This window comes from Podarcis tiliguerta (assembly GCF_965153285.1).
Source record: "Podarcis tiliguerta genome assembly, chromosome: 3".
Taxonomy (NCBI): domain Eukaryota; kingdom Metazoa; phylum Chordata; class Lepidosauria; order Squamata; family Lacertidae; genus Podarcis; species Podarcis tiliguerta.
This window is the reverse complement of record NC_139536.1, coordinates 13,635,250-13,659,611: the sequence shown is the minus strand read 5'-3', so window position 1 is coordinate 13,659,611 and position 24,362 is coordinate 13,635,250. Positions and strand designations below refer to the sequence as shown.

At 44.3% G+C, this 24,362-nt stretch overlaps 1 protein-coding gene across 48 annotated transcripts in view; it reads right to left on the bottom strand.

The window, feature by feature from the left end:
• Positions 1-24,362, bottom strand: part of NRXN1 (neurexin 1) — a 977,330-nt gene that overhangs the window by 757,932 nt on the left and 195,036 nt on the right. The gene's annotated exons all lie outside the window — the stretch shown is intronic.

The following is a 24,362-nucleotide window of genomic DNA, read 5'->3' as shown; positions in this document are numbered from 1 at the left end:
TCCGCTTAAAGACCTCCAAAGAAGGAGACTCCACCACACTCCTTGGCAGCAAATTCCACTGTCAAACAGCTCTTACTGTCAGGAATGAACCAGATGGCGCTGTGGAGTTCCCTTTTTGCCAATGTGATTTGTCATTATAAAGGTTACAACACATTTCCCCCCCTGAAATGTTCTTTTGGTGTGTCTAGATCCAGCCTAGGTGCTCCCACAATAAAGGAGTGATTCCTTGCGAGAACAAAACAAACATTATATACGGCACTTGAAGGGCTCCTGGCTTCACGCTCTGCATGTAGACAACCTGGAAGTGTCTGGAGTTTGCACTTGCCCAAGGATTAGCACGAGTGAAACAGGGTTCCTCCTCCCCTCTCCTTCCCCTGCACCACCCCCAAATCTACTCTGAAGAACAGAACAGAATCACGGGGCTCATGTGGAGAACATTCTGTTGTGCAAGGAGAAATCCTTGCTGGAAAGAAAAATTTGCTGTAGCTCTACATTGCATATAACACTGACTAAAGATTCTATGACCATAGCTGATGTATGGAAGTGAGAGCTGGACCACAAAGAAGGCTGATTGCGGAAAAATTGATGCTTTTGAATTATGGTGCTGGAGGAGACTCTTGAGAGTCCCATGGACTGCAAGAAGATCAAACCTATCCATTCTGAAGGAAATCAGCCCTGAGTGCTCACTGGAAGGACAGATCCTGAAGCTGAGACTCCAATACTTTGGCCACATCATGAGAAGAGAAGACTCCCTGGAAAAGACCCTGATGTTGGGAAAGATGGAGGGCACAAGGAGAAGGGGACGACAGAGGATGAGATGGTTGGATTGTGTTCTCGAGGCTACCAGCATGAGTTTGACCAAACTGCGAGAGACAGCGGAAGACAGAAGTGCCTGGCGTGCTCTGGTCCATGGGGTCACCAAGAGTCGGACACGACTAAACGACTAAACAACAACAAACCAGTGTTGAAACCATATTACTGCACTAGAAGAATCATTTTTTCTTTTCTTTTCTGAAAATGGAAGGGTTTTATGTTCTCATTCCCAGAGCACGGAGAGCTGACTGTTTAGCAAGATGTGCTCTCGCAGCAAAGGTGGGCTACTCGTCGCCCTCCAAGATGGTATAGGATTACAACTCTCCATCATCCAAAATCAAGAAGCATTCCGGAAGAAGCATTCTGGATTTTGAAGGGATCAAACCCCACCTCCTTACAACAGGGGCTTGGGTAACTGCAGCTGTGTTTTGAGAGCCTTTTAGATCCCCCACTGTTTGAGAATGCTGGTGATGTGTCATTCCAGACATCCACAATGTAAAAATCCCAGGTCACAGCATGGGGGAAAGGCATTCAGCTCAGCTGCTGCAACCTTGTTTAATCCTATGTGAGAGTGACAATACAGTGAAGGGAGGGAATATTCATTTTAGAATGGTGGTTACATGGCAAAGTTGCTATATGACAAAGGTGCAAGGGGAGGACTCGTTCTTGGTGGATGTGGGGACCCCAGACTTTTCAGAACAGCTGAAGTATTGGCACTGTTGGATGCATACCTGACTTGAACCATCTCCCTGCCACCCCATCTAGGTATTTGAAGACCTGTGTCTATAGTGGTGATGATGGACACAGTATAATTGTGAGGGAGCAAAAAGCAATAATTTCAGAGGGCACCCACATATATCTGTATATTCCCTTATATACAAGGATCTTCTTGAACTGTGCTTGCATACTATGTCCTCTGCAATGACGGAGAGCCCAAAGAAACAGGTTTCTGTTTTCCAGTGTATCTGTGTTTGCAGTCTGAAGCAAATGGGCAAAGTAATTCATTATGTATCAAAATGCCCCTTATATCATGAACTGAGATTAAGGTTCCTGGTAAATATTTTGTCTAGATTAACAAACTGTTCTGATTAAGAAATTATGGGTTGTTGTTTTTAATTAGAAGATTTAATTAGAAGCTGTATATGCATTAGCTTGAAGGAAAAGCAGGGAAAGAAATGGAAAGAATTCAGGCAGTTACTATAGATATTTTTAAATGATTTTAGTGAATTAGGATACCTGTATCTTAACATTTTATTTCAGTGTAATTGATCCAGAGGCTGGCAACATAAGAACAAGTCTTTTCTGTGGTGGCTCCCCGTTTGTGGAATGCTTTCCCCAGGAAGGCTCACCTGGCGCCTTCATTACATATTTTTAGGTGCCAAGCAAAAGCATTCCTCTTCTCCCAGGACTTTGGCTAATTAAATAATCTATGGCCTTTTAAACTGGGAAGGGGGATGTTACTGTTTTTATTTGCTATGGTATGCATGTTTGCATTTTTACAATGTAAACCACCCTGTGATCCTCAGATGAAGGGCCTTATAGAGATCTAATAAAAATAAAATAAAATTGGGTAATAGAAATTTAGCGACACGGGTGGCGCTGTGGTCTAAACCACTGAGCCTCTTGGGCTTGCCGATCAGGAGGTCAGCAGTTCAAATCCCTGTTACTCAGTCCCAGCTCCTGCCAACCTAGCAGTTTGAAAGCACGCCAAAAAAAAGTGCAAGTAGATAGATAGGTACTGCTCCGGCGGGAAGGTGAACGGCATTTTCGTACACTGCTCTGGTTTTGGTGTTCCATTGCATCAGAAGCGGCTTAGTCATGCTGGCCACATGACCTGGAAAAACTGTCTGCGGACAAATACCAGCTCCCTCAGCCTGTAAAGCGAGATGAGCGCCGCAACCCCAGAGTCATCTGCGACTGGACTTAATTGTCAGGGGTCCTTTACCTTTATCTTTTATAAAAATTGAATATGGAAACCCCTGCGTGAAAGTTGTCATTGACAGTACAGTTGTTGATGGTATCTCTATAAGGAATCTGATAAAATATTAATTCAGGTTAACTGAGGTGCAGGTGTCCCCTTGCGAATCTGGGGCTGCTGAACAAATTCACCCTACAGTGGGAAAACTTCATTCATTCATTCATTCATTCATTCATTCGATTTGTATGCCACTTTTCCACAAAAAGAATCAAGCTCAAAGCAGCTTGCATCAAAGAAAGAGGGGTGCATTTCAAACAAACACTACCAAAAGCATTTCATAATAACACAGCCAAACAATAGCAAGCATAATAACGGACCTAAAAGCCACACTCCAAAACTATCAATATATGTAACAAGAAATGCATCACCCAATAGCAAAAATAACTAGGGAGCTTCACAGTTTCACCTTAGTCCTAGAAATACTCCTCCCACGATGTTGCTCACAGTCCCTCTCCTGCAGCAGCTTCTTATAAGGCTTCCAAAGCTGATGAAAGCCCTGGGTTCTTGGCCAAAGCAAAATCAGAAAAGGAGATGTTCCTACTTCAGGGAAACATCAGATAGTGTACAGGTAACCATGGAGAGCTCCTGATGGGATTCTATGTGGGGGATGCTGGCCCAGCACATTTGCTACTTCAACATGGGTTGGAGTCAACTGAGCAATCCTGAAGCGAGAGATTTGTTTGTGACAAGAGGTTTTGCTTGCCGACAAGCTTTTGCTGTTGTTTAATCAGCCAGTCACTTTAATGATTATTTGCACTGCTTTAAAAAAACCACAATGAAATTTTTAATTACATGTAATGAAGAAGAAACCCATAAAGACTGAAACACAGAAAACGATAAATAAAACCCACCCCTCCCCCTTTGAAGAAGAAGAAAACCCAACAATGGTTGCCTATTTCAAAGCAACGAAACCAAGTGGAGAAGCCATTTATAAGCATTTTATAAGCATTACAATCAAGAAAATGTAGCAAAGATATGAAAGCACTGATGCACACCGAAGCATGTTAAACGACCAAACCTACCAATGATGCTTACAGAGCACTTAAGCCCAGAAACGAGTCAGCAGCCAGTGCTGTCAGGCTAGGGTTTTTGTGAGCAACCTGGACACCCAATTCTGCACCAGCTGGAGTTTCTAGACCAGGCTTCCTCAACCTCGGCCCTCTAGATGTTTTTGGCCTACAACTCCCATGACCCCTAGCTAGCAGGAGCAGTGGTCAGGGATAATAATAATAATATTTTTTTATTTGTTCCCTGCCCTTCCCAGTTCAGAAAACCAGGCTCAGGCCGGCTAACAACAAATTTAAAACACTTAATTGATGCAACAAAAATAGCATAAAATACAGTATAAAACATGAATGACAATAAATTCAGAATTCAAAAATCAATTTGGGGGGGGGGGAACCATCCAATACACATTAGATGATCACCAGGGCTAGCTGGCTAAATTAGTCCTATTTGGGCCAGTGAGGAGACCAGGGGAGAATTAGCTGTGGGATCCCAGGGTGGGCAATCTTCATAAAAAGGGGAGGGGGAGGAAAGGAAGGGGAATAATAGATCAGACTAAGTTCAAATTGAAAGCCAGGCAGAATAGCTCTGTCTTACATGCCCTGCGGAAGGAAGTTAAATCCTGCAGGGCCCTGGTCTCATGGGACAGAGCATTCCACCAGGTCGGTGCCATCACTGAGAAGGCCCTGGCCCTGGTGGAGGATAATGTGACTTCCTTAGGGCCCGGGACCTCTAAACTATGATTATTCATGGACCTTAAGGTCCTCTGCGGGGCATACCAGGAGAGGCAGTCCATTTAATGGGAATTGTAGTCTCAAAACATCTGGAGGGCCGAGGTTGAGGAAGCCTGTTCTAGACTTTATTCAGACGTGTTGCAGCAATCTAACCTAGAGGTTACCAGAGCATAGACAACAGTAGTTAGGCTACCCCTGTCCAGATATGGGTGCAGCTGAGCTACCAGCTGAGGCTGAGGGAAGGCACTCCATGCAAGCGAGGCCACCTGAGCCTCAAGTAACAGAAAGGGGTCAAGGAGGACCACCAAGCTTACATATCTGATGCTCCCGGTTACGTTAAGGGGTGGGTGGCTCCGAAGGCAAATCAGCCTGATCAGGGGGGCAGGGCACAGGGCAGTGCACAGCCCTAATATTGACATCCTGGCCACAGGAATGGATGACTGGGCAGATTCTCACATTTTAGAAGGGTTATGTATAATTTTTGCTGCTCTTGTTAAAGCCTTGAATTTCAAGGAAAGACTTCATATAATCTCCAAATTATCCCATTCCAAGTCTACTGCATTTTTTTGCAGTGAAATGAAATGCTGAGAGACTCTTGTTGCTTAAAATCAGTACCTGGAAAGAATCCCACAGCCTCGCACATTTTTAAAAATGTATTTAAATTGCCGCCGTAAATCCTTGAAAGCCTTTGTATAAACTTTTATGAATGCTCCAATGAAAGGTATTGTACCTCTCAGTGTCACGATAAGCTTTTGAAAAGGTCATACTTGAGACCACTTCCTTCACGCTAAGTAATCTGTCTTCTTCTGACATTATTAACATTTCAGTGTTGACAGAATGCTTAGGAGGCTCTCTGGAGCTGGGTATTATGGAATATAGAGACATTAGCGCATGGCAAGGGAAAGGAAGCAATTCATTTACATTTTTAATTGCCTAAAACCTTTTTGCTGAAAGTTCAGCTCATGCCATGCCTCACCTGTCTAAGCTCCACATAACCCTGCCAGCCGGGTGTAATTCTAATATGAAAGACAGATTCTCCGCCTCTACCCGAAATCCGGATTCTTTAGACAAAAGAAATACGCTAAAACCTCTGAGATGCAAAACCATGAAACTCAGCTTCACTTCTTTATGCCAGTAACAGAAAACAATGGGAACAGAAAACTTTGATTATTTGTGTTTGGGATGTGAGAGAATAGCAGAGGGTTGAGATTTACTGACTGTTCTCCATCATATCTGTCAACCTGTCTCCAAATTGCCCATGGTGCTCATAATGGTCCACTTCTGAACTCTATAGGGCAGTCTATCAGTCTTAACTCAGCCAAAGCAGCAGGTCTAGATCTTATAATGTCACCACAGCCCACAGAGTTCTCCATCTAATGACATATGACGACAAGGTGCAAAAATAGTCAGAGTTCCTGTGTCTTAACTGCGTAGAATTTTCTTGCCTGCGTAACGGGCTCCTCATGAAGAAATCCCTTGTTCTGCATGGTAAGTGTAGGATCACTGGATCCCTCTACATTCTGCTTACTGAATAACCCCCTGGGGACATAGGAAGATACCTTACGAGGAGTCAGGCTATTGATCCATGTAGATCAATATTGTCTATCTGAATGTCAATGGCTCTTTGAGGTTTTCTCACTTGGAGATGTCAGGGACCGAACCTGGGGGTATCTGAACACAAAGCAGAGGCTCCACCACTAAGCTGTGACCCTCCCTACAACCTTTCTTCTTCAAGCATCCAAGAAATAGATGAGTGGCCATCTGTCATGGATGCTTTGCCGAGTTTCCTGCATTGCAGGGGGTTGGATCAGGCTTCCTCAACCTCGGCCCTCCAGATGTTTTTGGCCTACAATTCCCATGATTCCTAGCTAGCAGGCCCAGTGGTCAGGGATGATGGGAACTGTAGTCTCAAAATATCTCGTGGGCCGAGGTTGAGGAAACCTGGACTAGATGATCCTTGGGTCCCTTTCCACCCCACAATTTGATGATTCTATGGGCACCCTGCCCCCACAACAGTCTAGCCTAAGCTTTGCATACTGACAAATGGCTTCACGCCGTCTTGTGTTCTCAATATGGAAATATCACTTAAGAGGAAACCTAAGTGGCTCAGAACTGCAATACTTTAAGGACAGCTTTTCCCCATATGAACTGACCCAGGTCCTGCAATCATTCTCTGAGGCCTTTCCAAGTTCGCCCCCTACATTCCACCTAAACATTAGGAAGAACTTCCTGACAGTAAGAGCTGTTCGACAGTGGAATTTGCTGCCAAGGAGTGTGGTGGAGTCTCCTTCTTTGGAGGTCTTTAAGCAGAGGCTTGACAACCGTATGTCAGGAGTGCTCTGATGGTGTTTCCTGCTTGGCAGGGGGTTGGACTCGATGGCCCTTGTGGTCTCTTCCAACTCTATGATTCTATGAGAGGTCAGGAGGGTGGCAACACAAAAATGGTCCTTTTCTGCAATGGCTCCCCACTTGCGGAATGCTCTCCGCCCCCATGGAGACTCGCCCGGCTCCTTCATTACAGATCTTTAGGCACTGGGGGGGGGAACGGGACGTTTCTCCATAAGCAGACCTTTGGCTAATTAACATCCTATGTCTTTTTAAACGCATTTGCGGGAGGGGGCATTATTGGTTTCTTTTTGTTTGTTGTGCATTTTCTGTTTTTATATTTTTCTTTTTATTAATTTTCCAAATTATGCGTGTTTTTATATTGTGAAGCTTTGTGAACTTCAGATAAAGGGTGGCACAATAACTTAATAAATAACTATACCAAACAATAACTGTCCAATGCCCATTTTATATTCACTGTCAAATCGCTGCATGAATATACCCATTCATGTTAACAGATCACAGATGTAGCACGAAAGGCAAAATGCTTAAATAGAAGAATGTTAATGCAAGTTATTTAGCAGTTATGTTCAGCTCAGACAAAACGAAACATTCCTCTATGCCTTACAAATTCTGCTTGTGGAATTCATTGCCCCAAGACAGTACATTGGCAGCAATAGCTTTAAAAGGGAATTGAATGAATTCTGAAGGATAAGTCTACCAACAGCATTTTGGTGAACCCATATTCAAAAGCAATGATTAGACTTGATGAAGAACAGGAGATGGAAATCTCCATCATGCCCTGCTTGTGAGTTTGCCAATGGAATAATTTTCAGAGACAGCTACAGCAGATGGACTTTCTGGACGATCCAGCAAAGTACATAAAGATTTTTTATGAGCTTTTAACCCTTGTTTGTTGAATGGGTCATAAATAAAAACAGCAACAAGCCGCCCAGCCAACTGTAAGCCGGATAGTGGAAGTGAAGGCTGTGCATCCATTTTAACATCAGTGCTCAGTTTCAAATTGTCAAGTTTATCCATCAGTTCTGACGGCAATTACTTAATTTCCCAGCTATTTTGGTAATCACAGATAAGCTGTCCTCAGGTGTCATTTGCACAAAATCTCATTACTTCTCTACCTGCCAGGCTTAACATGGTTAATAGTTTGGCATCCATTTTTAGCACAAAACCTGCGTTTTGGAGATAGGAGGTGGGGGGGAAATAACACGGAAAATTTCTAACATATGTCAGAGAGTTTGAGAGGTTTATTCATCAGTGCAGGAGAGACTGATATTGCTAATGCATCATGGTGATTTATGGGAAGGTAGCCCTTCGAGGTAGTATGGTCCCATCACAAAAATGCTTGTTAATCCTACAGAACTAGGGAATCTCTCATTGTATGTGAAAAGAAGGTAAAGGACCCCTGACAGTTAAGTCCAGTCGCAGATGACTCTGGGGTTACGGCACTCATCTCACTTTACAGGCCAAAGGAGCCGGCGTTTGTCCACAGACAGTTTTTCCAGGTCATGTGGCCAGCATGACTAAGCCGCTTCTGGCGCAACAGAAACACCGTTTACCTTCCCACCAGAGTGGTACCTATTTATCTACTTCCACTTTTTGGCATGCTTTCGAACTGCAAGGTTGGCAGGAGTTGGGACTGAGCAACAGGGGCTCACCCCATTGTGAGGATTCGAACCGCTGACCTTCTGATCAGTAAGCCCAAGCGGCTCAGTGGTTTAGCCCACAGCACCACCCACATCCTAAAAAAATGGTACAGTTCTCCAATACAGTCAAACATCGGTTCTCGAACAGCTCTGTTGTCGTACGTTTCGGCTCCCGAACGCCGAAAACCCGGAAGCAAACGCTCCGGTTTTCAAACTTTTTTTTGGAATCCAGATGTCCGACACAACTTCTGCTTCAGTGCAAGGAGCTCTTGCAACCAATCAGAGGCCCCGCCTCGGTTGTCGAACGTTTCGGAAGTTGAACAGTCTTCCGGAACAGATTATGCTTGACAGCCAAGGTTTGAATGCATGGTGGCATGAAGATACCACCCCTCCTTAGGCAATAGCTAAATGTGTGCTCACAGTAAGTACATCTGCATAGGGCTTTCCCCCTTCTGCATGGTCTACATTGCCTGCTGAAGTCCCCACACCACACCTTCCATATGCTGATAAGTGGGGCTTTCAGCAAAATGTTGTAGTGTGGCATGCCCCTGTTCAAGACTTCAGACCCACCATTCCACTTCCATCAGCCAGCATTCTGCCACCACTGGTTTGGCCCGGATTTGCAGAAGGCAGGAGGTGAGCCCTAATGGGGAAAAACTCCCAGAAGGAGCCCAGTAAGGTCAGGGATCTGATCCCCATAAAGACCGCCTGCATATTCCTGCATTGCCAGGCATTGGACTAGATGAACTTTGGGGTCCCTTCCAGCTCTATAATTCTCTGATTCTATGAAAGACCACAGGCTTTTGACTGAATGCTGGAAGGGGAAAATGGAAAGCTAGAGGCAATGGTACGGAATATCCTGGGGGAGGTCATGGTTCTACCTTGAACAGCAGCATTCTGCACTGCAAAATTCTGTTCCGGGCCTCTCTCATGCTAAGCTGCTCGCATGTGATTATCCCAGCTCTGCCTGCTGAGAATTCAGAAGGCCCTTCTGCTTACAAGAGGAGAAGGCAAACTAGAGAGAATCGCAGTCATGCACACAGCAAGGGAGGAGTTGCTGGCCACCTACTCCTCCCCTTCCCAGTTCCTTGGGGAAATTAGGCACTAAAGATAGAGGTGAGCCGAGATAAACAATGGCCAGAGAAAGCAAGCCATGTGCTCCGCCTTCCCTGCATGATCAAAGGTGACTCCTCTCTGGCTTTCTCTTCCTGGAGGGCAGGTGAGCCCTCAGAATTCGCAGCAGATAGAGCTGAGCTAATCTCACAGGGTGAGCAGCAGCCGGTCTCTAAACACAGTGCCTAATACTACAAGGATTCTTTACTTTCCAATCTTGTTACAGTTTTATAAACGATTCCTCCCCCCATAGAATATGGTCGCAGGAGGTTTCCACCAGCAGCACAAGATCTGCTCCCGATTTTGTGCATCGTTATCACACCGGTTTTCGAAGATTGCAGGTTGAAGAACCATGTGCAAAACGTCGAGTCTTATTGCTAGTTCACACTGCTGGCAACAACTGCAGGTCCACTGCATGGTCCCTTGGTGGTCTGCTGTACTCGCCACACAAGTGTTCCAGCTGCATTGGGTGAGAAGGTCTTCCACACAATCACAATGCATGTACATGCAACCCATTTCCTTATCTGTAACATCCTTCTAACGTGATCTTTGTGGCTGCAGAAACCGGCTGCACGAGTGCATCCATCAATCATGTCTAAGAGAGCTGAGCTGCCCCAGATTGCCTCCACAAAATCAGCACACACCTGTGTTGTGCTTCCAGTTGCTACTGGACATACGTTCCAGCTCTTAGATGTCCTCTTCAGCATCAACGAAACGTAGAAAAACTGCAAGCCTAGCTGGAACCCATAGCTGCCAACTACAGATATCATGAGGAGCAACAATCCTTTCCCTGGCTCAACTATGTACAGTGGTACCTCGGGTTACATACGCTTTAGGTTACAGACTCCGCTAACCCAGAAATATTACCTCGGGTTAAGAACTTTGCTTCAGGATGAGAACAGAAATCGTGCTCCGGCAGCGCGGCAGCAGCGGAAGGCCCCATTAGCTAAAGTGGTGCTTCAGGTTAATAACAGTTTCAGGTTAAGAACAGACCTCCAGAACGAATTAAGTACAGTGGTACCTCAGGTTACATACACTTCAGGTTACAGACTCCACTAACCCAGAAATAGTGCTTCAGGTTAAGAACTTTGCTTCAGGATGAGAACAGAAATTGTGCTCCGGCGGCACGGTAGCAGCAGGAGGAGGCCCCATTATCTAAAGTGGTGCTTCAGGTTAAGAACAGTTTCAGGTTAAGTAAGGACCTCCGGAACGAATTAAGTACTTAACCTGAGGTACCACTGTACTTAACCCAAGGTGCCACTGTACTTTCTAAAGGAATATATTCTGCAAAAGAAACGCCAAACCCCCTCCATATTAAAGTCTTTAGAGAAGACCTTGCTCTGGACCTCAGTACCTTCATAGTTGAAGCTGACAACCACAAGCAACAGGGGCCTTTTCATGAGGACACTCTTCCTTTGTACCACTCCCCATAGGAGCCTGCTAGGCCAATTCTATATGGGCTTTCATGAGGCTTATAAAAATATTCTTATATGTCCGTTGGGGACTTATGTAGTAGTTTAATTTTCAAACACTGCTGCTGACTGTGCTTTTACTACAAATTTACTGCTGATTGTGCTTTTATCGGTTTTCAGGAAGAAGAAGAAGTTCAGGAAGAACTTCCTGACAGTAAGAGCTGTTCGACAATGGAATTTGCTGCCAAGGAGTGTGGTGGAGTCTCCTTCTTTGGAGGTCTTTAAGCAGAGGCTTGACAACCATATGTCAGGAGTGCTCTGATGGTGTTTCCTGTTTGGCAGGGGGTTGGACTCAATGGCCCTTGTGGTCTCTTCCAACTCTATGATTCTATGATTCTATGATTCTAATAAATACCGAGTGTTTATCCCCGTAGAAACAGTCCTCAGCATTATATTATTGGTTTTTTTTATGTTGGGTTTGTTTTTGTTTTGTTTTTTAGTGCTGTAAGCTGCCTTAAGGGCTCTGGTCAGCAGAAAGGTGGGTTTCAAAAATACAGCACAATAAACATGACTGTGGACTCAGTTGAAAGCAGAAAATGGGAAAGGCTCTCAAATTTTGTTTCTCTTTCTCTCTCTCTCAGTAAATTGTTTAACAGACTACAGAAATTGCTAGTGAAACTTTGACCTTATTTCTTAAGCCCCATAAAGGCTTGCTTGCTCACAAAACCACAGGCAGGCATTCTTCAGAAATTACAGAGTTGTTGAAAGCTCGGTGTTCGTGTGACCACCTTTCATTTGCTTCCTATAATTATCCAGGCAACAGGACAGGTATGAAAGCTTCCATTTCTTCATTTTCTAATTATTCATTGCAATGCTTCCATACCCCAAAAGCCCAGTGTGATTTAATAGCATGTCCCTCCAATTATGTGTTTAGATTCATCTGCACAAAAGCGAGCTCCATCATTATAGTCAAAAGTGCAGAGGGGGAAAGTATAGGCCTTTACAAATCTAAAGAAGAGATCCAGAGGCACACTTCTCTTTAATCTCTCAATAAATATATATATATTATTTTATTTTATTTTAAAAAAATCTTTCTCCATCCAAAAGAGTGACTGTGTACATTATTATTATTTCTTCTTTATTGTGGCAGATCTATAAATTCCAGCCTCCTTATCCACAGAACGAGATGAGAAACTGTCAAGGCGCTAAGTTTGGCTGGTGGAAAATTAATTTGGGTCACTCTGTAGTGGAGTCGCTATGGCAACGGCATGCAAAATGTAGCAAGCAGGCACTTCATCAATGTTAATATAACATTAGGCATTCTCCGCGAATTTTTAATCAATGTAAACTATAACGCAACCTTCATAGCTAAGCCCGAGTTGAAAAGTGAAGCTCTCAGCCTCTCCTTTGTCAAATCCCCAGGTAACATCATCATCATCTCCTCATTTTCCTCACACTATTATATTAAACCTTCATTTTTTTCCCCTATTACAGAATTATCTTATAAAGGAAAACTTCACATGTTTTGCAACTCGCATCAAAAGAGACTCCCCCCCCCACTGGCCCCAACCCCCAATTTTTCTTTCTTTCTTTTCTGGATGTAAATATAAAATAACAGATGGTGGTCCATGAACATGTTGAGTCCATCCAATGAAAACTGTTTCTTCTGGAAATTCCTTTGGAGGGAGTGGGGAATGGCTAAGCAAAAGAAATTTTGTGAAATTTTACTTCCGGTGAAACTTAGCACATTGCCTATGTGTGGACCCTCAACAAAAATAGTCATTTTTCTTGCTGAAATTCCTGTGTGTCTCTTGAAATCCCTGGCATGCTTTGCCCCCAAAGCACTATCCTGCATTGAATATGTAGTTTGGTTATGATGAGGAAGTTACAGAGGAAAAGTGAATTCTCACTAGGCTGGTCTGCCCAATGTGAGGCTTCTCCTATGAGAGCCTGCTTGCTTGCTTGAGGAAACAAAAGCAAAGCAATAAACTACACACACACACATCTGTACTGTATTGTATTGTACTGTATATATATATTATATATAGGATATATATTTGTACTGGAATTGATTTTAGATGTCTTAATTGTTTGATCCTATTTGTTTTTTGCCGCCCTGGGCTCCTTTGGGAGGAAAGGTGGGATATAAATTAAATTAAATTAAATTAAATTGATATACAAATCCTATTCCCCAATGTGGTTTAAAGTGCTTCCCAATGGAGAACACGGTTTCAGATTTAAGCCAGTGGGTATTTACATGCCCAAGTATCTGAGCATCCATACATCGCTTTGAAAACTATTCTTCCACAACCTAAATGTACAATGATGCTGATTCAGGTATTCTCAGAGATCCAGAAAATTGCAAAGACACCCAAATGCATTAAGGTGAGAACTTCTATAGAACTAGGTACACATTTTGTGGATTCCAAGCTTAGGTAAATTTTCAGGCTTACATTTTTCACTGATCATCCAACCACATAGGGGTGTATGTGTGTGTGTCTGTAAGAGAGAAAGAGAGATCTGGGATTACACCTACTGTTTACAAACCACATTGAAAAGGGTCAGTGAGAAACAGCTGGCAGCTGTTTGTGGCAGAAGGTATGATGTTAATTTCTTATATCTTCTTTACCTGCTAAGGAGGAACAATCTTGTGGACTCTCACACTGTGAGAATTCAGAGTCTGTCTTTCTGGTGACTCATCCTCTCCCTTGGATAAATCCTTGCAGCAGACACTGAACATGATTTCAATATTTTTTTTATTAAAAAAAAAATTAAGATGGCAGGCAGGCCTACTGCTAGCTCCCTTATCATGATCCCCACACGCAAGTTTTCAAGTTAAAAGAATTCCAGGCACATCAAGACTTAAGGAAGAGAAACCCACAAACACAAGCCATCTGCTTTCTGATTAATATGCTTCACTGCTATTATTATTGGTTCAAACTATTGTGAAGTTCAAGGAGTTATTCAAAAAGATAAGGTATGACTGTCCTCTACAGATAAAGAAGATGAAGGAAGCAGAAATCCATTGTGGGATTATATCCGCCAATGCTTTTGGCAGATTGGAAGAAATGCGGAAATAATATCCTTAATAATTCCTCTCTCTCAGGACCAGGCTGGGAAGATGGGGACTCAACCTATACTATGGGAGGTTGTGTTTTCTGGGTTGGGTGTCCCCAACGACAGTGGCTGCCTGAAGTGTAGCGAAGGTACTGCTCTGTTACTTGCATGAGTAGAGACAGCGAAACTCATAAATTTAGATCAGGGCTGGCCAGTTTAGAGGCTTCATACATAGGAGAAGTGAAGCCCAGACGTAGAGCAACTAGTTTGCAGGCAGAAGATTCCAAGCTCAATTTCTGGAATCCCCAGGTATGCCTAGAAAAGACCCCTGCAGGAAACCCTTGAAAGTCAGTGTAGGCAAAACAGACAGAGATGGACCAATGGTCTGACTCAGGATAAGACAGCTTCCAAGATAACTGTAAAGCAGGGACAGCGGACCTCTGGCCCTCCAGTTGTTGCCGAACTACAGCTCCCATCATCCATGGCCGTTGACCATGCTTGCTGGGACCAATGGGAACAGCAGTCCACCAACATCTAGAAAGCCAAAGGTTCTTCACCCCTACCATAAAGACTGTTTATCACTGGGGTCAATAATGCATGCTTTTTATTTCCTTCTGCATCTGACAAAGAGACTATTCTGAGGACTGAGTGCACACCTAACCCCAGACACAAGTTCCTGGGCCAAGCTCATCTATCCCATACATATTGGGTGGATGCAGGGTGTCAGGTGTGCATGTAGCAGCCAGGCCCTGTGACCAATAGGACTCTGCAGGACTTGGGCCTTCCTAAGTTTGTTCTGAAGAGGCAAGGCGCAGCCACACATGTTAGGCCGATTGGTAACTCACAGCACCTGGTGGCAAGAGCCGGGAAGGGATATAAGGTCAGCATTTTCCCTTCAGCTCTTTGCCACAGCAACACGTTCCCTGTCTTGCTGCATTTGACTCCTTGACTCCATACTTCTTGATCCTCAGACCCCTGACTTCATGACTCCTTGCTTCCTGACCCTCGGACCCTTGGCTTCTTGACTCCCAGCTCTCTGACCCTCGGACTCTTGGCTTTCTGACTCCTGGCTTCTGGACTCCGTTGCTGTTCCCACCCAGCCATCTTGCCCCCGGTCCCAATGTCCCCAGCTGGGACTTCGATCGCCCGTGAACTGGACCGTGACACAGGGACAGGAGACTGGAGAGGCAGTTCCATTGCACATGGATACATCCTTCTGCTGATGGAACAATCTGCCTAATGCTGAATTGAATACAGCTGACTGAAATAGATGGAGCTTGGTGAGCCATGGCTATTCATTTCAGTGAACAAAAACCAATAAATAAAAATTAAAAAATGAATAAACGTTAGCTGCATACAACACCCAGTCTTTATTCCACACCCATGCAGGAGCGTAGCGTGGGGGATGAGGTGGCCGTTACCCCGGGTGCAGTTTTTTTGCCCCATCATGAGCTGGTGCCTCTTTCTCAGTGCCCTCCAGCTGGAGGGCGGCTAGGAAGGATGCAACAGGCATGTGCCCTGGCCCCTGCAAGCAGCACTGGGCTGCCCATGCCTCTTGCATCCTTCTCAGCTGTCCCCCTACCTTAGAGGGCACCATGAGAAGGACACAGTAGCTCATGGAACCCTCCCTGCAAGCCCAGTGCCACACACAAAAGCAGCGCTGGGCTCGCAGGGGCCAGGGAGCACGCCTGCTTATGGCACCCTGCAAGCCCCACATATAGTTTTTGCCAGCCTTGCGAAGCGACACTGAGGTGCCGTGAGTGCATCCCACTTTGCAGCAGTGGGCAAGGGCAGTGCTGGATTTATGTACAGTGGTACCTCAGGTTAAGAACTTAATTCATTCTGGAGGTCTGTTCTTAACCTGAAACTGTTCTTAACCTGAAGTACCACTTTAGCCAATGGGGGCCTCCCGCTGCTGCAGCTGCGCCGCCACCATGTGATTTCTGTTCACATCCTGAAGCAAAGTACATATCTGGGTTAGCGGGATCTGTAACCTGAGGCATCTGTAACCAGAGGTACTACTGTATAAGCTAAACAAGCTATAGCTTCGGGCCCCACTCTCTTGGGGGCCCCCCAAAAAATATCAAAGAAAAAAACTGGGTGTACATTTCCAAAATATAAGCTAAAAAACAAATAAAATAAAGCCTACATACAGCAAAAGTGTTTTGTGTTGTGTAGGCTCCTATTTGTTATGTGCAAATGGCTTTAGATACCTATTAGGTCCATAAATTACCATATACCATTTATTCAACACACAAAAAACAGTGACAATTTGTTGTTGACAAAGGACAGCTAGGCATATAAAAGGCCCCTTTACCTTCAGTGGCTTAGGGCCTCATCAAACCTAAATCAAACCTGGGCAGGGGTCGCTCCAGCGTCGTGCCCCGCCCTATCCCCCTATGCGTGCTTTAGCACTTGCACCCATGACTTAACTTGTGACCTCAGAGACTTAGTTACAGAGCATGGCAGACAGAAGGTCAAGCTGACTCTATGGTTAGCTGTATGAGAGAGAGGCTCCCAACATACCCACCATTGTTCCTGACTACAGCCACTGCTGACACACAATAGCATGTGCCCCCATCCAAATTCCCCACCCACCGCTGCAGGGGGGGGGTATTGCTGACACCTTTCTTAAATTATGGAAAAGTTGGGACACTATAAATAACACATTGATTTCTTTAAGTATCCAAGATCAAATTTGTTTCATTTTTACAATGAAGGTGTTGACAGCAGGTTAAAGATTATCTAAAAATAAAAGGATAGCGCCTGTAGTAGAAGTTCGCATTGCGTTATTGACATGATCATATAAAAATATCTCAGCTGCAGAGACCTTAATTGCTTTTCTGTTCCTGAGAAACCAATTAATAAACACACCAGGGATTGGACTGGAGTAAATTTGAATTTTACATTTTAGAAATTATGCTGCAGATCCACAACTGGCTTCAAATACAGCTAGTAATATCTCGAATATCTGTGGAAAATATGTCCCCTGAAGATGGTACCAGGCTTTTTTTTTTTTTCTTCCTTACTGGCACAAAGATTACTCACACTTGTACAATAATACCTGCAGCTGATAAACATAATTTTATAGGGAGTAATCGCAGGTTAGCAGCATCACTGTAGAGGATCTTTGAGGGGGGGGGGAAATCAACGGCTTTGTTTAGCTAAGTATAAAAATATTTCCAGTGGGACGTGGGTGGCGCTGTGGGTAAAACCTCAGCGCCTAGGACTTGCCGATCGTATGGTCAGCGGTTCGAATCCCCATGACGGGGTGAGCTCCCGTTGTTCGGTCCCAGCTCCTGCCCACCTAGCAGTTCGAAAGCACCCTTAAGTGCAAGTAGATAAATAGGTACCACTGTATAGCGGGAAGGTAAACGGCGTTTCCGTGCGCTGCGCTGGCGCAGGCTCGCCAGAGCAGCTTCGTCACGCTGGCCACGTGACCCGGAAGTGTCTCCGGACAGCGCTGGCCCCTGGCCTCTTAAGCGAGATGGGTGCGCAACCCCAGAGTCGGACACCACTGGTCCGTACGGGCAGGGGTACCTTTACCTTTACCTTAAAAATATTTCCAGTGCATCCTCAGTTCTTCAATAAATATGTCCAGGTGTACTTGAAACTGAAAATTGCCCCAAGCAGACTGGGAGATGTCCTCCCTAGGTCATACATCAAAAGAATTTCCAAGAGGCCTAAGGAATTTTGCTGAGAGTAGCTAAACTCCTGTATTGTGACCCGAAGTTCTACCTAAAGTAGTCTTGGACCATGTTTGTCATGTGACTTCTTATCCATGGCTTTTTTCTATCTTTTTTGCAATTGCAGCCACACAGAGACTTCTAAAAAAAGGAAGAGAAAAACCCAAGAAAAACAAAAGCGAATTGGGACAACAACAAATAGGAAGGGTTTTCAGCCCTCACTTGGTGCTGTTTTTCCATAATTGCCCTTAGTTGCCCTTTGCTCCACAGCACATTTAGGGGCATATAGTGTGTTTGATGATGCCACATACATACATTATAGTGGACTTCATTGCCTTGTAAGAGGAGGGGTTGCTAGAGGGAGGCCTCCTCCATATCTTTGCTGCCCCCCTCCTCCATGTCTGAGGGACTGGTGAGAGGGAGGAGAAGGGGGCAGAAAGAAATGAAGGCAGAAGAAAAAGGCTGAAATGGAGCTGTAGCGGAGCTGCTGCCCAATGCAGAAAGTTGAATTTGTTCGAGTAAAATGGGTGTAAGTTGTGACTCGACTGTACAAGTAGAGTTTGGATTTGGATTTGATATCCTGCTTTATCACTACCCAAAGGAGTCTCAAAGCGGCTAACAATCTCCTTTTCCTCCCCCACAACAAACACTCTGTGAGGTGAGTGGGGCTGAGAGACTTCAAAGAAGTGTGAGTAGCCCAAGGTCACCCAGCAGCTGCATGTGGAGGAGCGGGGAAGTGAACCCAGTTCACCAGATTATGAGTCCACCGCTCTTAACCACTACACCACACTGGCTCTCTGAGTACAAATATGCATCTGTGTTACTAATGATCAGGGTTCCCAACAGCTTGTTTTGTGACACATTTGGAAGTTAGAAACACATACTGATGTAGTGTAAGTGATCTGGCGATCTACCAGCAGATTATTCTGTCCACTCCTTACTATAAAGCATACATCATCCAGTCTTTTTCAAAAGGGGAGGCACAGTGATAAAGTTATTCCGTCCTGTTCAGCAAGCATACTTCTCACCATATAAAAATGGTACTCCATTTCCCATTGCACCATACATGTTGAATCTTGCAATATTGCCTTTAAATTAAGAGATACAGTGGGACCTCGGGTTACAGACGCTTCAGGTTACAGACTCTGCTAACCCAGAAAGCATGTTCTCCTTCAGGGAGAGCACGTGTTGCGGTGGGGTCTGCTGAGCCACCCCTCTGTTACCAGGCAGGGTCTCTAAAGATGGCTTGGGGCAGTGATTGGTTCACTGGGTTGCTGGGGTAAAAGTTATGTTGCAATTTTGGTGGGAGGGGTAAAAAGGTTTAAATACTCTGCACGCAGCCTTGTACTTTCTCTTTTGCTGCATGCAACGGATCACCCGCCCACCTGCCCTTGAGTAAGGGGTTGTTGCGTTGACCTTGCTATGCCTGTCATGGGGTCGTCTGCCTTTGAGCAGGGGCCTGGTAGGAATTTTTCCACCTGGCAAATTGGCTGGCTGGGTGGTTTTTGCCTACTGCGTAGCAAATCGTCACAACTTGTAAGGTTGTGGTTAGGCATTGGTTATAAATTGGTGGAGGAGGGGTCAGGATAGGCTGTGCCTGCCCCTCCATGGTTGCTGCGGAAAGGGAATTCCGTTAAAGGAATCCTGGGGCTTGCTATCTTTTCGTCCAATCCCTGGAATGGGACTAGGGCCGGCAAGCCTTCGGGGAGCAGGCGGATGAGAATTGAGGGTCTGTGTCTCAGCTCCAATGCCTCCCCGACTTGCTTTCCCCCGCACTGTCTTTCGGTGGTGCCCGGAAGTCAGTTCTGTCCCCAGGCGGGGGGACAGATAGTCTTAACCAATGCCTCAGCAACCACTCACGGTTTGTATTTGAATAAAGTTGTGGCCAAAATCATGCCAAAAATCTTAAACAAAAATTACGTGTCTGTTGTGAGTTATTTGGGGGGGTGGATTGGGGACCTCGACATGCAAATAGTACCTTGGGTTAAGAACTTTGCTTCAGGATGAGAACAGAAATCGCGGGGCGGCAGCGGGAGGCCCCATTAGCTAAAGTGGTACCTCAGGTTAAGAACAGTTTCAAGTTAAGAATGGACCTCCAGAACGAATTAAGTTCTTAACCTGAGCTACCACTGTATGGGATAATCACATGAATAATGAAATATGAGGGCTGCCTGAAGTTGATCATTTGCATAAGCCATCAGAATAGGGGTAACTGAAGTTAACATGTACAGACTTAGTGCTAGTTGCTTGTCTAGAATACAACCTAATCATGTGTAATTACTTGGCATGGATGAATTGCTTTGGATATGAAAAACACCAAAGAAGATTACATTTAGTGACAGCAGAGATTCTTCGACAGGAGACAATTTGTCCATTGCAACCAGGAAATGTGTCTTGATAGTTAACAGCCCTAAATGAAGTTACTGCTAAAAGCAATAAATATATCCCTCAAGCAACCAGACTGCCAGAATATTAGAAAGATTGGCGCAAATGTTTTTTAAAAGAGATTTATCTGAAAAAAGGTCGCTGCTGTAATACATTATAGATTTCTGCATGCAAAATTGATGTTTTGTTGGAGATAACTTTTTTTCTGTGCTACATTAATCCAAAACAGCTCAAAAGCCATACTTTTAATGTGCTGTGTTAATTCATGCCTGAATATATATTTGTGGGTCAGAGCTGCATTGGCATATGTGCTTGATGGCTTAGTTCAGGGATGGGCAACCTATGGTCCTCCAGATCTCAAATGCTGTTGGACTTCAATGCTCAACAGTCCCAGCCAAGGGGAAGATGCTTCCTGATGGTGCATCCTTTTGAGGATTGCAGTGGAATTTGTGGAGCCCTCCTTGAAAATATTGGGGCCCCCACAGCTCCCCATAGATGGTGCCAGTGAGAAGAGCTGTTTGACAGTGGAATGGACTCCCTTGGGAGGTGGTGGACTCTCCTTCATTGAAGGTTTTAAGGCAGAGGTAGAAGGGCCAGCTGCCTGCCATTGATACTTTAGTTTAGATCCATGCATTGAAGAGGGTTGGATTAGATGACCCGTGGGGTCCCTCCCAGCTCTACAATTCTATTATTCAAACCAGCACCCAGGGTCTCACCCATTTCTCTAGGATTCATTATGAACATCACCCTGTTTTTTTTCCAAAACTCAAAAACTCTTTAACTCTTTGGAGTCTTCTATCTGCCCCAAAGCAAGCTGATGCTGTAAAGCTTCGTGGTAACATCTCTCCATTCAGGGAAGCAGTGGAGGATGCTAAACTGTGTGTGTGTGTGTGTGTGTGTGTGTGTGTGTGTGTGTGTAATGTACACACACACACACACACACACACAGTGCTCTATAATGCTATAAGAATGGTATGAACAGTGACGGACAGTGCTGAAAAGGTTTTCTGAGCCTATTTATGCCCAGAAGTAAAACAAATTAAATATAGACCACTGTAGTGTGCAGAAAAAATATATACAGTAGATTTGCTTTGGCTTTGAAAAGCTCTGCAGTTTGGATTTTTTGAAGGGGGGAAATAAACCTTAAAGCTCTCCCTCCAGTTATTTTCATATTATTATCATAAAAAACCCACAGTCAATTTTTGCTGGATACCTTTTTAAATCCCTGTTTCTATTATTATTATTATTATTATTATTATTATTATTATTATTATTATTATTATCTGACTATGATGCACATGCATAGCTCATATACTGAACTAGAGCCACTGTGATGTAGTGGATCAGACATGGCCAAGAAGCTCACTGGGTGATTTTTGGGCCAGTCACTGCCTCTCTCGGCTTAACCTACCTCACAGGGTTATTGTGGGATTCAGTGAGGAGGGAGAGAACCATTGAGCACCTTGGAGACAAAGGTGAGGATATAAATGCAATCAAATAATAATAATAATAATAATAATATTTTATTATTATTATTATTATTATTATTATTATTATTACTATTAATACCCCGCCCATCTGGCTGGGTTTCCCCAGCCACTCTGGGCGGCTTCCAAAAGAATATTAAAATACTGTGATACATCAAACATTAAAAGCTTCCCTAAACAGGGCTGCCTTCAGATGTCTTCTAAAAGTCTGGTAGTTGTTGTTCTCTTTGACATCTGGTGGGAGGGTGTTCCACAGGGAGGGCGCCACTACTGAGAAGGCCCTCTGCCTGGTTCCCTGTAACTTGGCTTCTCGCAGTGAGGGAACCGCCAGAAGGCCCTCGGTGCTGGACCTCAGTGTCCGGGTAGAACGATGGTGGTGGAGACGCTCCTTCAGATAACAACAACAACAACAACAACAACAAGCCTCTGTGGTCATGTGATGTCAAAGAATAACTCAAGTTCAGTATAGACTTACATTATAATTGTTTTGAATTTCAGGTTTAACTTCCTATACACACAGAGAGAGCCTTTTTCTTTTCAAAGTTCCCTGAAGAATTTGGTTCAGTGCCAAATGGGTCAGAACTAGCATTCGTTCTCTGTAGCCAATAGGAAGGTGCTATTCTGCTCCAAGGCAGGCAAGTCGCCTATCAGAACTGGGACGCAAAGGATGTATTCGACAAAGCGCAAACCAGAACAGAGATGAAGCAAATATCCTGGAGGCTTTCTCCTGTCTTAAGTGAGAGGCTAGGATTCTGCATAGTAATAAAACTACCGATGACTAATATATGACTGATTCAAAACTTGAATCTGTCTGGTCATAGGCAGAAGATTTATGCCGAACTGCTGTTGTTTGTTACATTCATTTTGCTTTAAATTGAGAGTTTCTGGCATGAGAGATCCTCTGGGAAATGTGTAGCCATATCCAGATTAACACAGTAAACTCGCAGCACAAACCCTGCTTTGCAATTTAGCATTATTGCAGACATAGCCAATTAACCGGAAGGTCCAGAGCAATCAAACTGTCTGAAATCTTTATGGCTGCTTTGGCCCAGTGTAGGTTTGCAGCCTCTAAATTCAGCAGGGCAGAGAAAGAGTGAAGAAAGACAGTCGGCTAAATTAAGAGCATATGCTAACTTTACGACAAAAGCTGTGGAACAGGGCCAGCCCTGCTATCAGACAAAATAAGGGATTGGCCAGAGTCGCACAAGGCCTATCTACAGCAATGCTTGCATCCAGCTTTATGGTATTAACCTCTGACAAATAATCCTACAGTTCTAAAGAATTATATATCCGTGGGATTGCTAAAGAGTGTTGAAATATCTATCCCTCCTCACAGAATTTTGGCTTCCAGGGCTCCCTCTTGGGAGTCAAGGAATGACTATTAACATGGTTTAAGCCCATAGTGTAGAGTGAGTGGAAAACTGAATTACTAGAGAAAGAGATGGCAGATCAAGGCGCTGGAGGGTGGTGCCAACCATCTATGGTCAACTCTTCTGTGAAGTTTGTTGTTAAGTCAAGAAGACAACTCTACACCTGTAACCTCTGCACCAAAATGTAGTCCGTGGAAATTAATTAGCCTGGAGAAGAGGAGGTTAAGGGGTGATATGATAGCCATGTTCAAATATATAAAAGAATGTCACATAGAGGAGGGAGAAAGGTTGTTTTCTGCTGCTCCAGAGAAGCGGACACGGAGCAATGGATCCAAACTACAAGAAAGAAGATTCCACCTAAACATTAGGAAGAACTTCCTGACAGTAAGAGCTGTTCGACAGTGGAATTTGCTGCCAAGGAGTGCGGTGGAGTCTCCTTCTTTGGAGGTCTTTAAGCAGAGGCTTGACAACCATATGTCAGGAGTGCTCTGATGGTGTTTCCTGCTTGGCAGGGGGTTGGACTCGATGGCCCTTGTGGTCTCTTCCAACTCTATGATTCTATGATTCTAATCAGCTCAGAATTCTTCTGTGCTTACCTAAATGTTGCTTGCTAATACGGGTGGGAGAAAAGTCTGTTTTATTCATATTTCTAAGCAAACTGATTGGGAAAGATCGAGGGCACAAGGAGAAGGGGACGACAGAGGACGAGATGGTTGGATAGTGTTCTCAAAGCTACCAGCATGAGTTTGACCAAACTGTGGGAGGCAGTGGAAGGCAGGAGTGCCTGGCGTGCTCTGGTCCATGGGGTCATGAAGAGTTGGACACGACTAAACGACTCAACAACAACAACAAAGCAAACTGACTCAATTCACATTTCCCAGGCTGATTACATGAGGTGAAATGTACTGTATTGGCCTTAATATAAGCCTCACTCCCCCGCTCCCCCAAATTCCTACCGTGAAAAGTTAAAGTGCAGCTTAAATTCGCGACCTTACAAATCTTGGCTTTTCCGATATCGCTGCTGAAACAGTCATATGGTAAAGCGGAACGGGTGTGAGTGCCTGCAGAATTTTAAGGGAGTGGCTTATATTCAGGTATTGTCTTTTTTTTTCTCAACCCCCCCCCCCTGAATTTTAAAGGTGCGGCTTATATTCAGGTGCGGCTTATATTCGGGCTAATACAGTAATTGCCCTTCGGATCTCGCACTTCTCTGAATTTTGCAATTCTGTTCTCAGCTCAAAAAAAATAAATACCAAAATGCATTTAGATCTGTATTTTAGGATAAAATGCATTTTAATATACATTTTAATGACATAGGGATGCCCCCACAGGT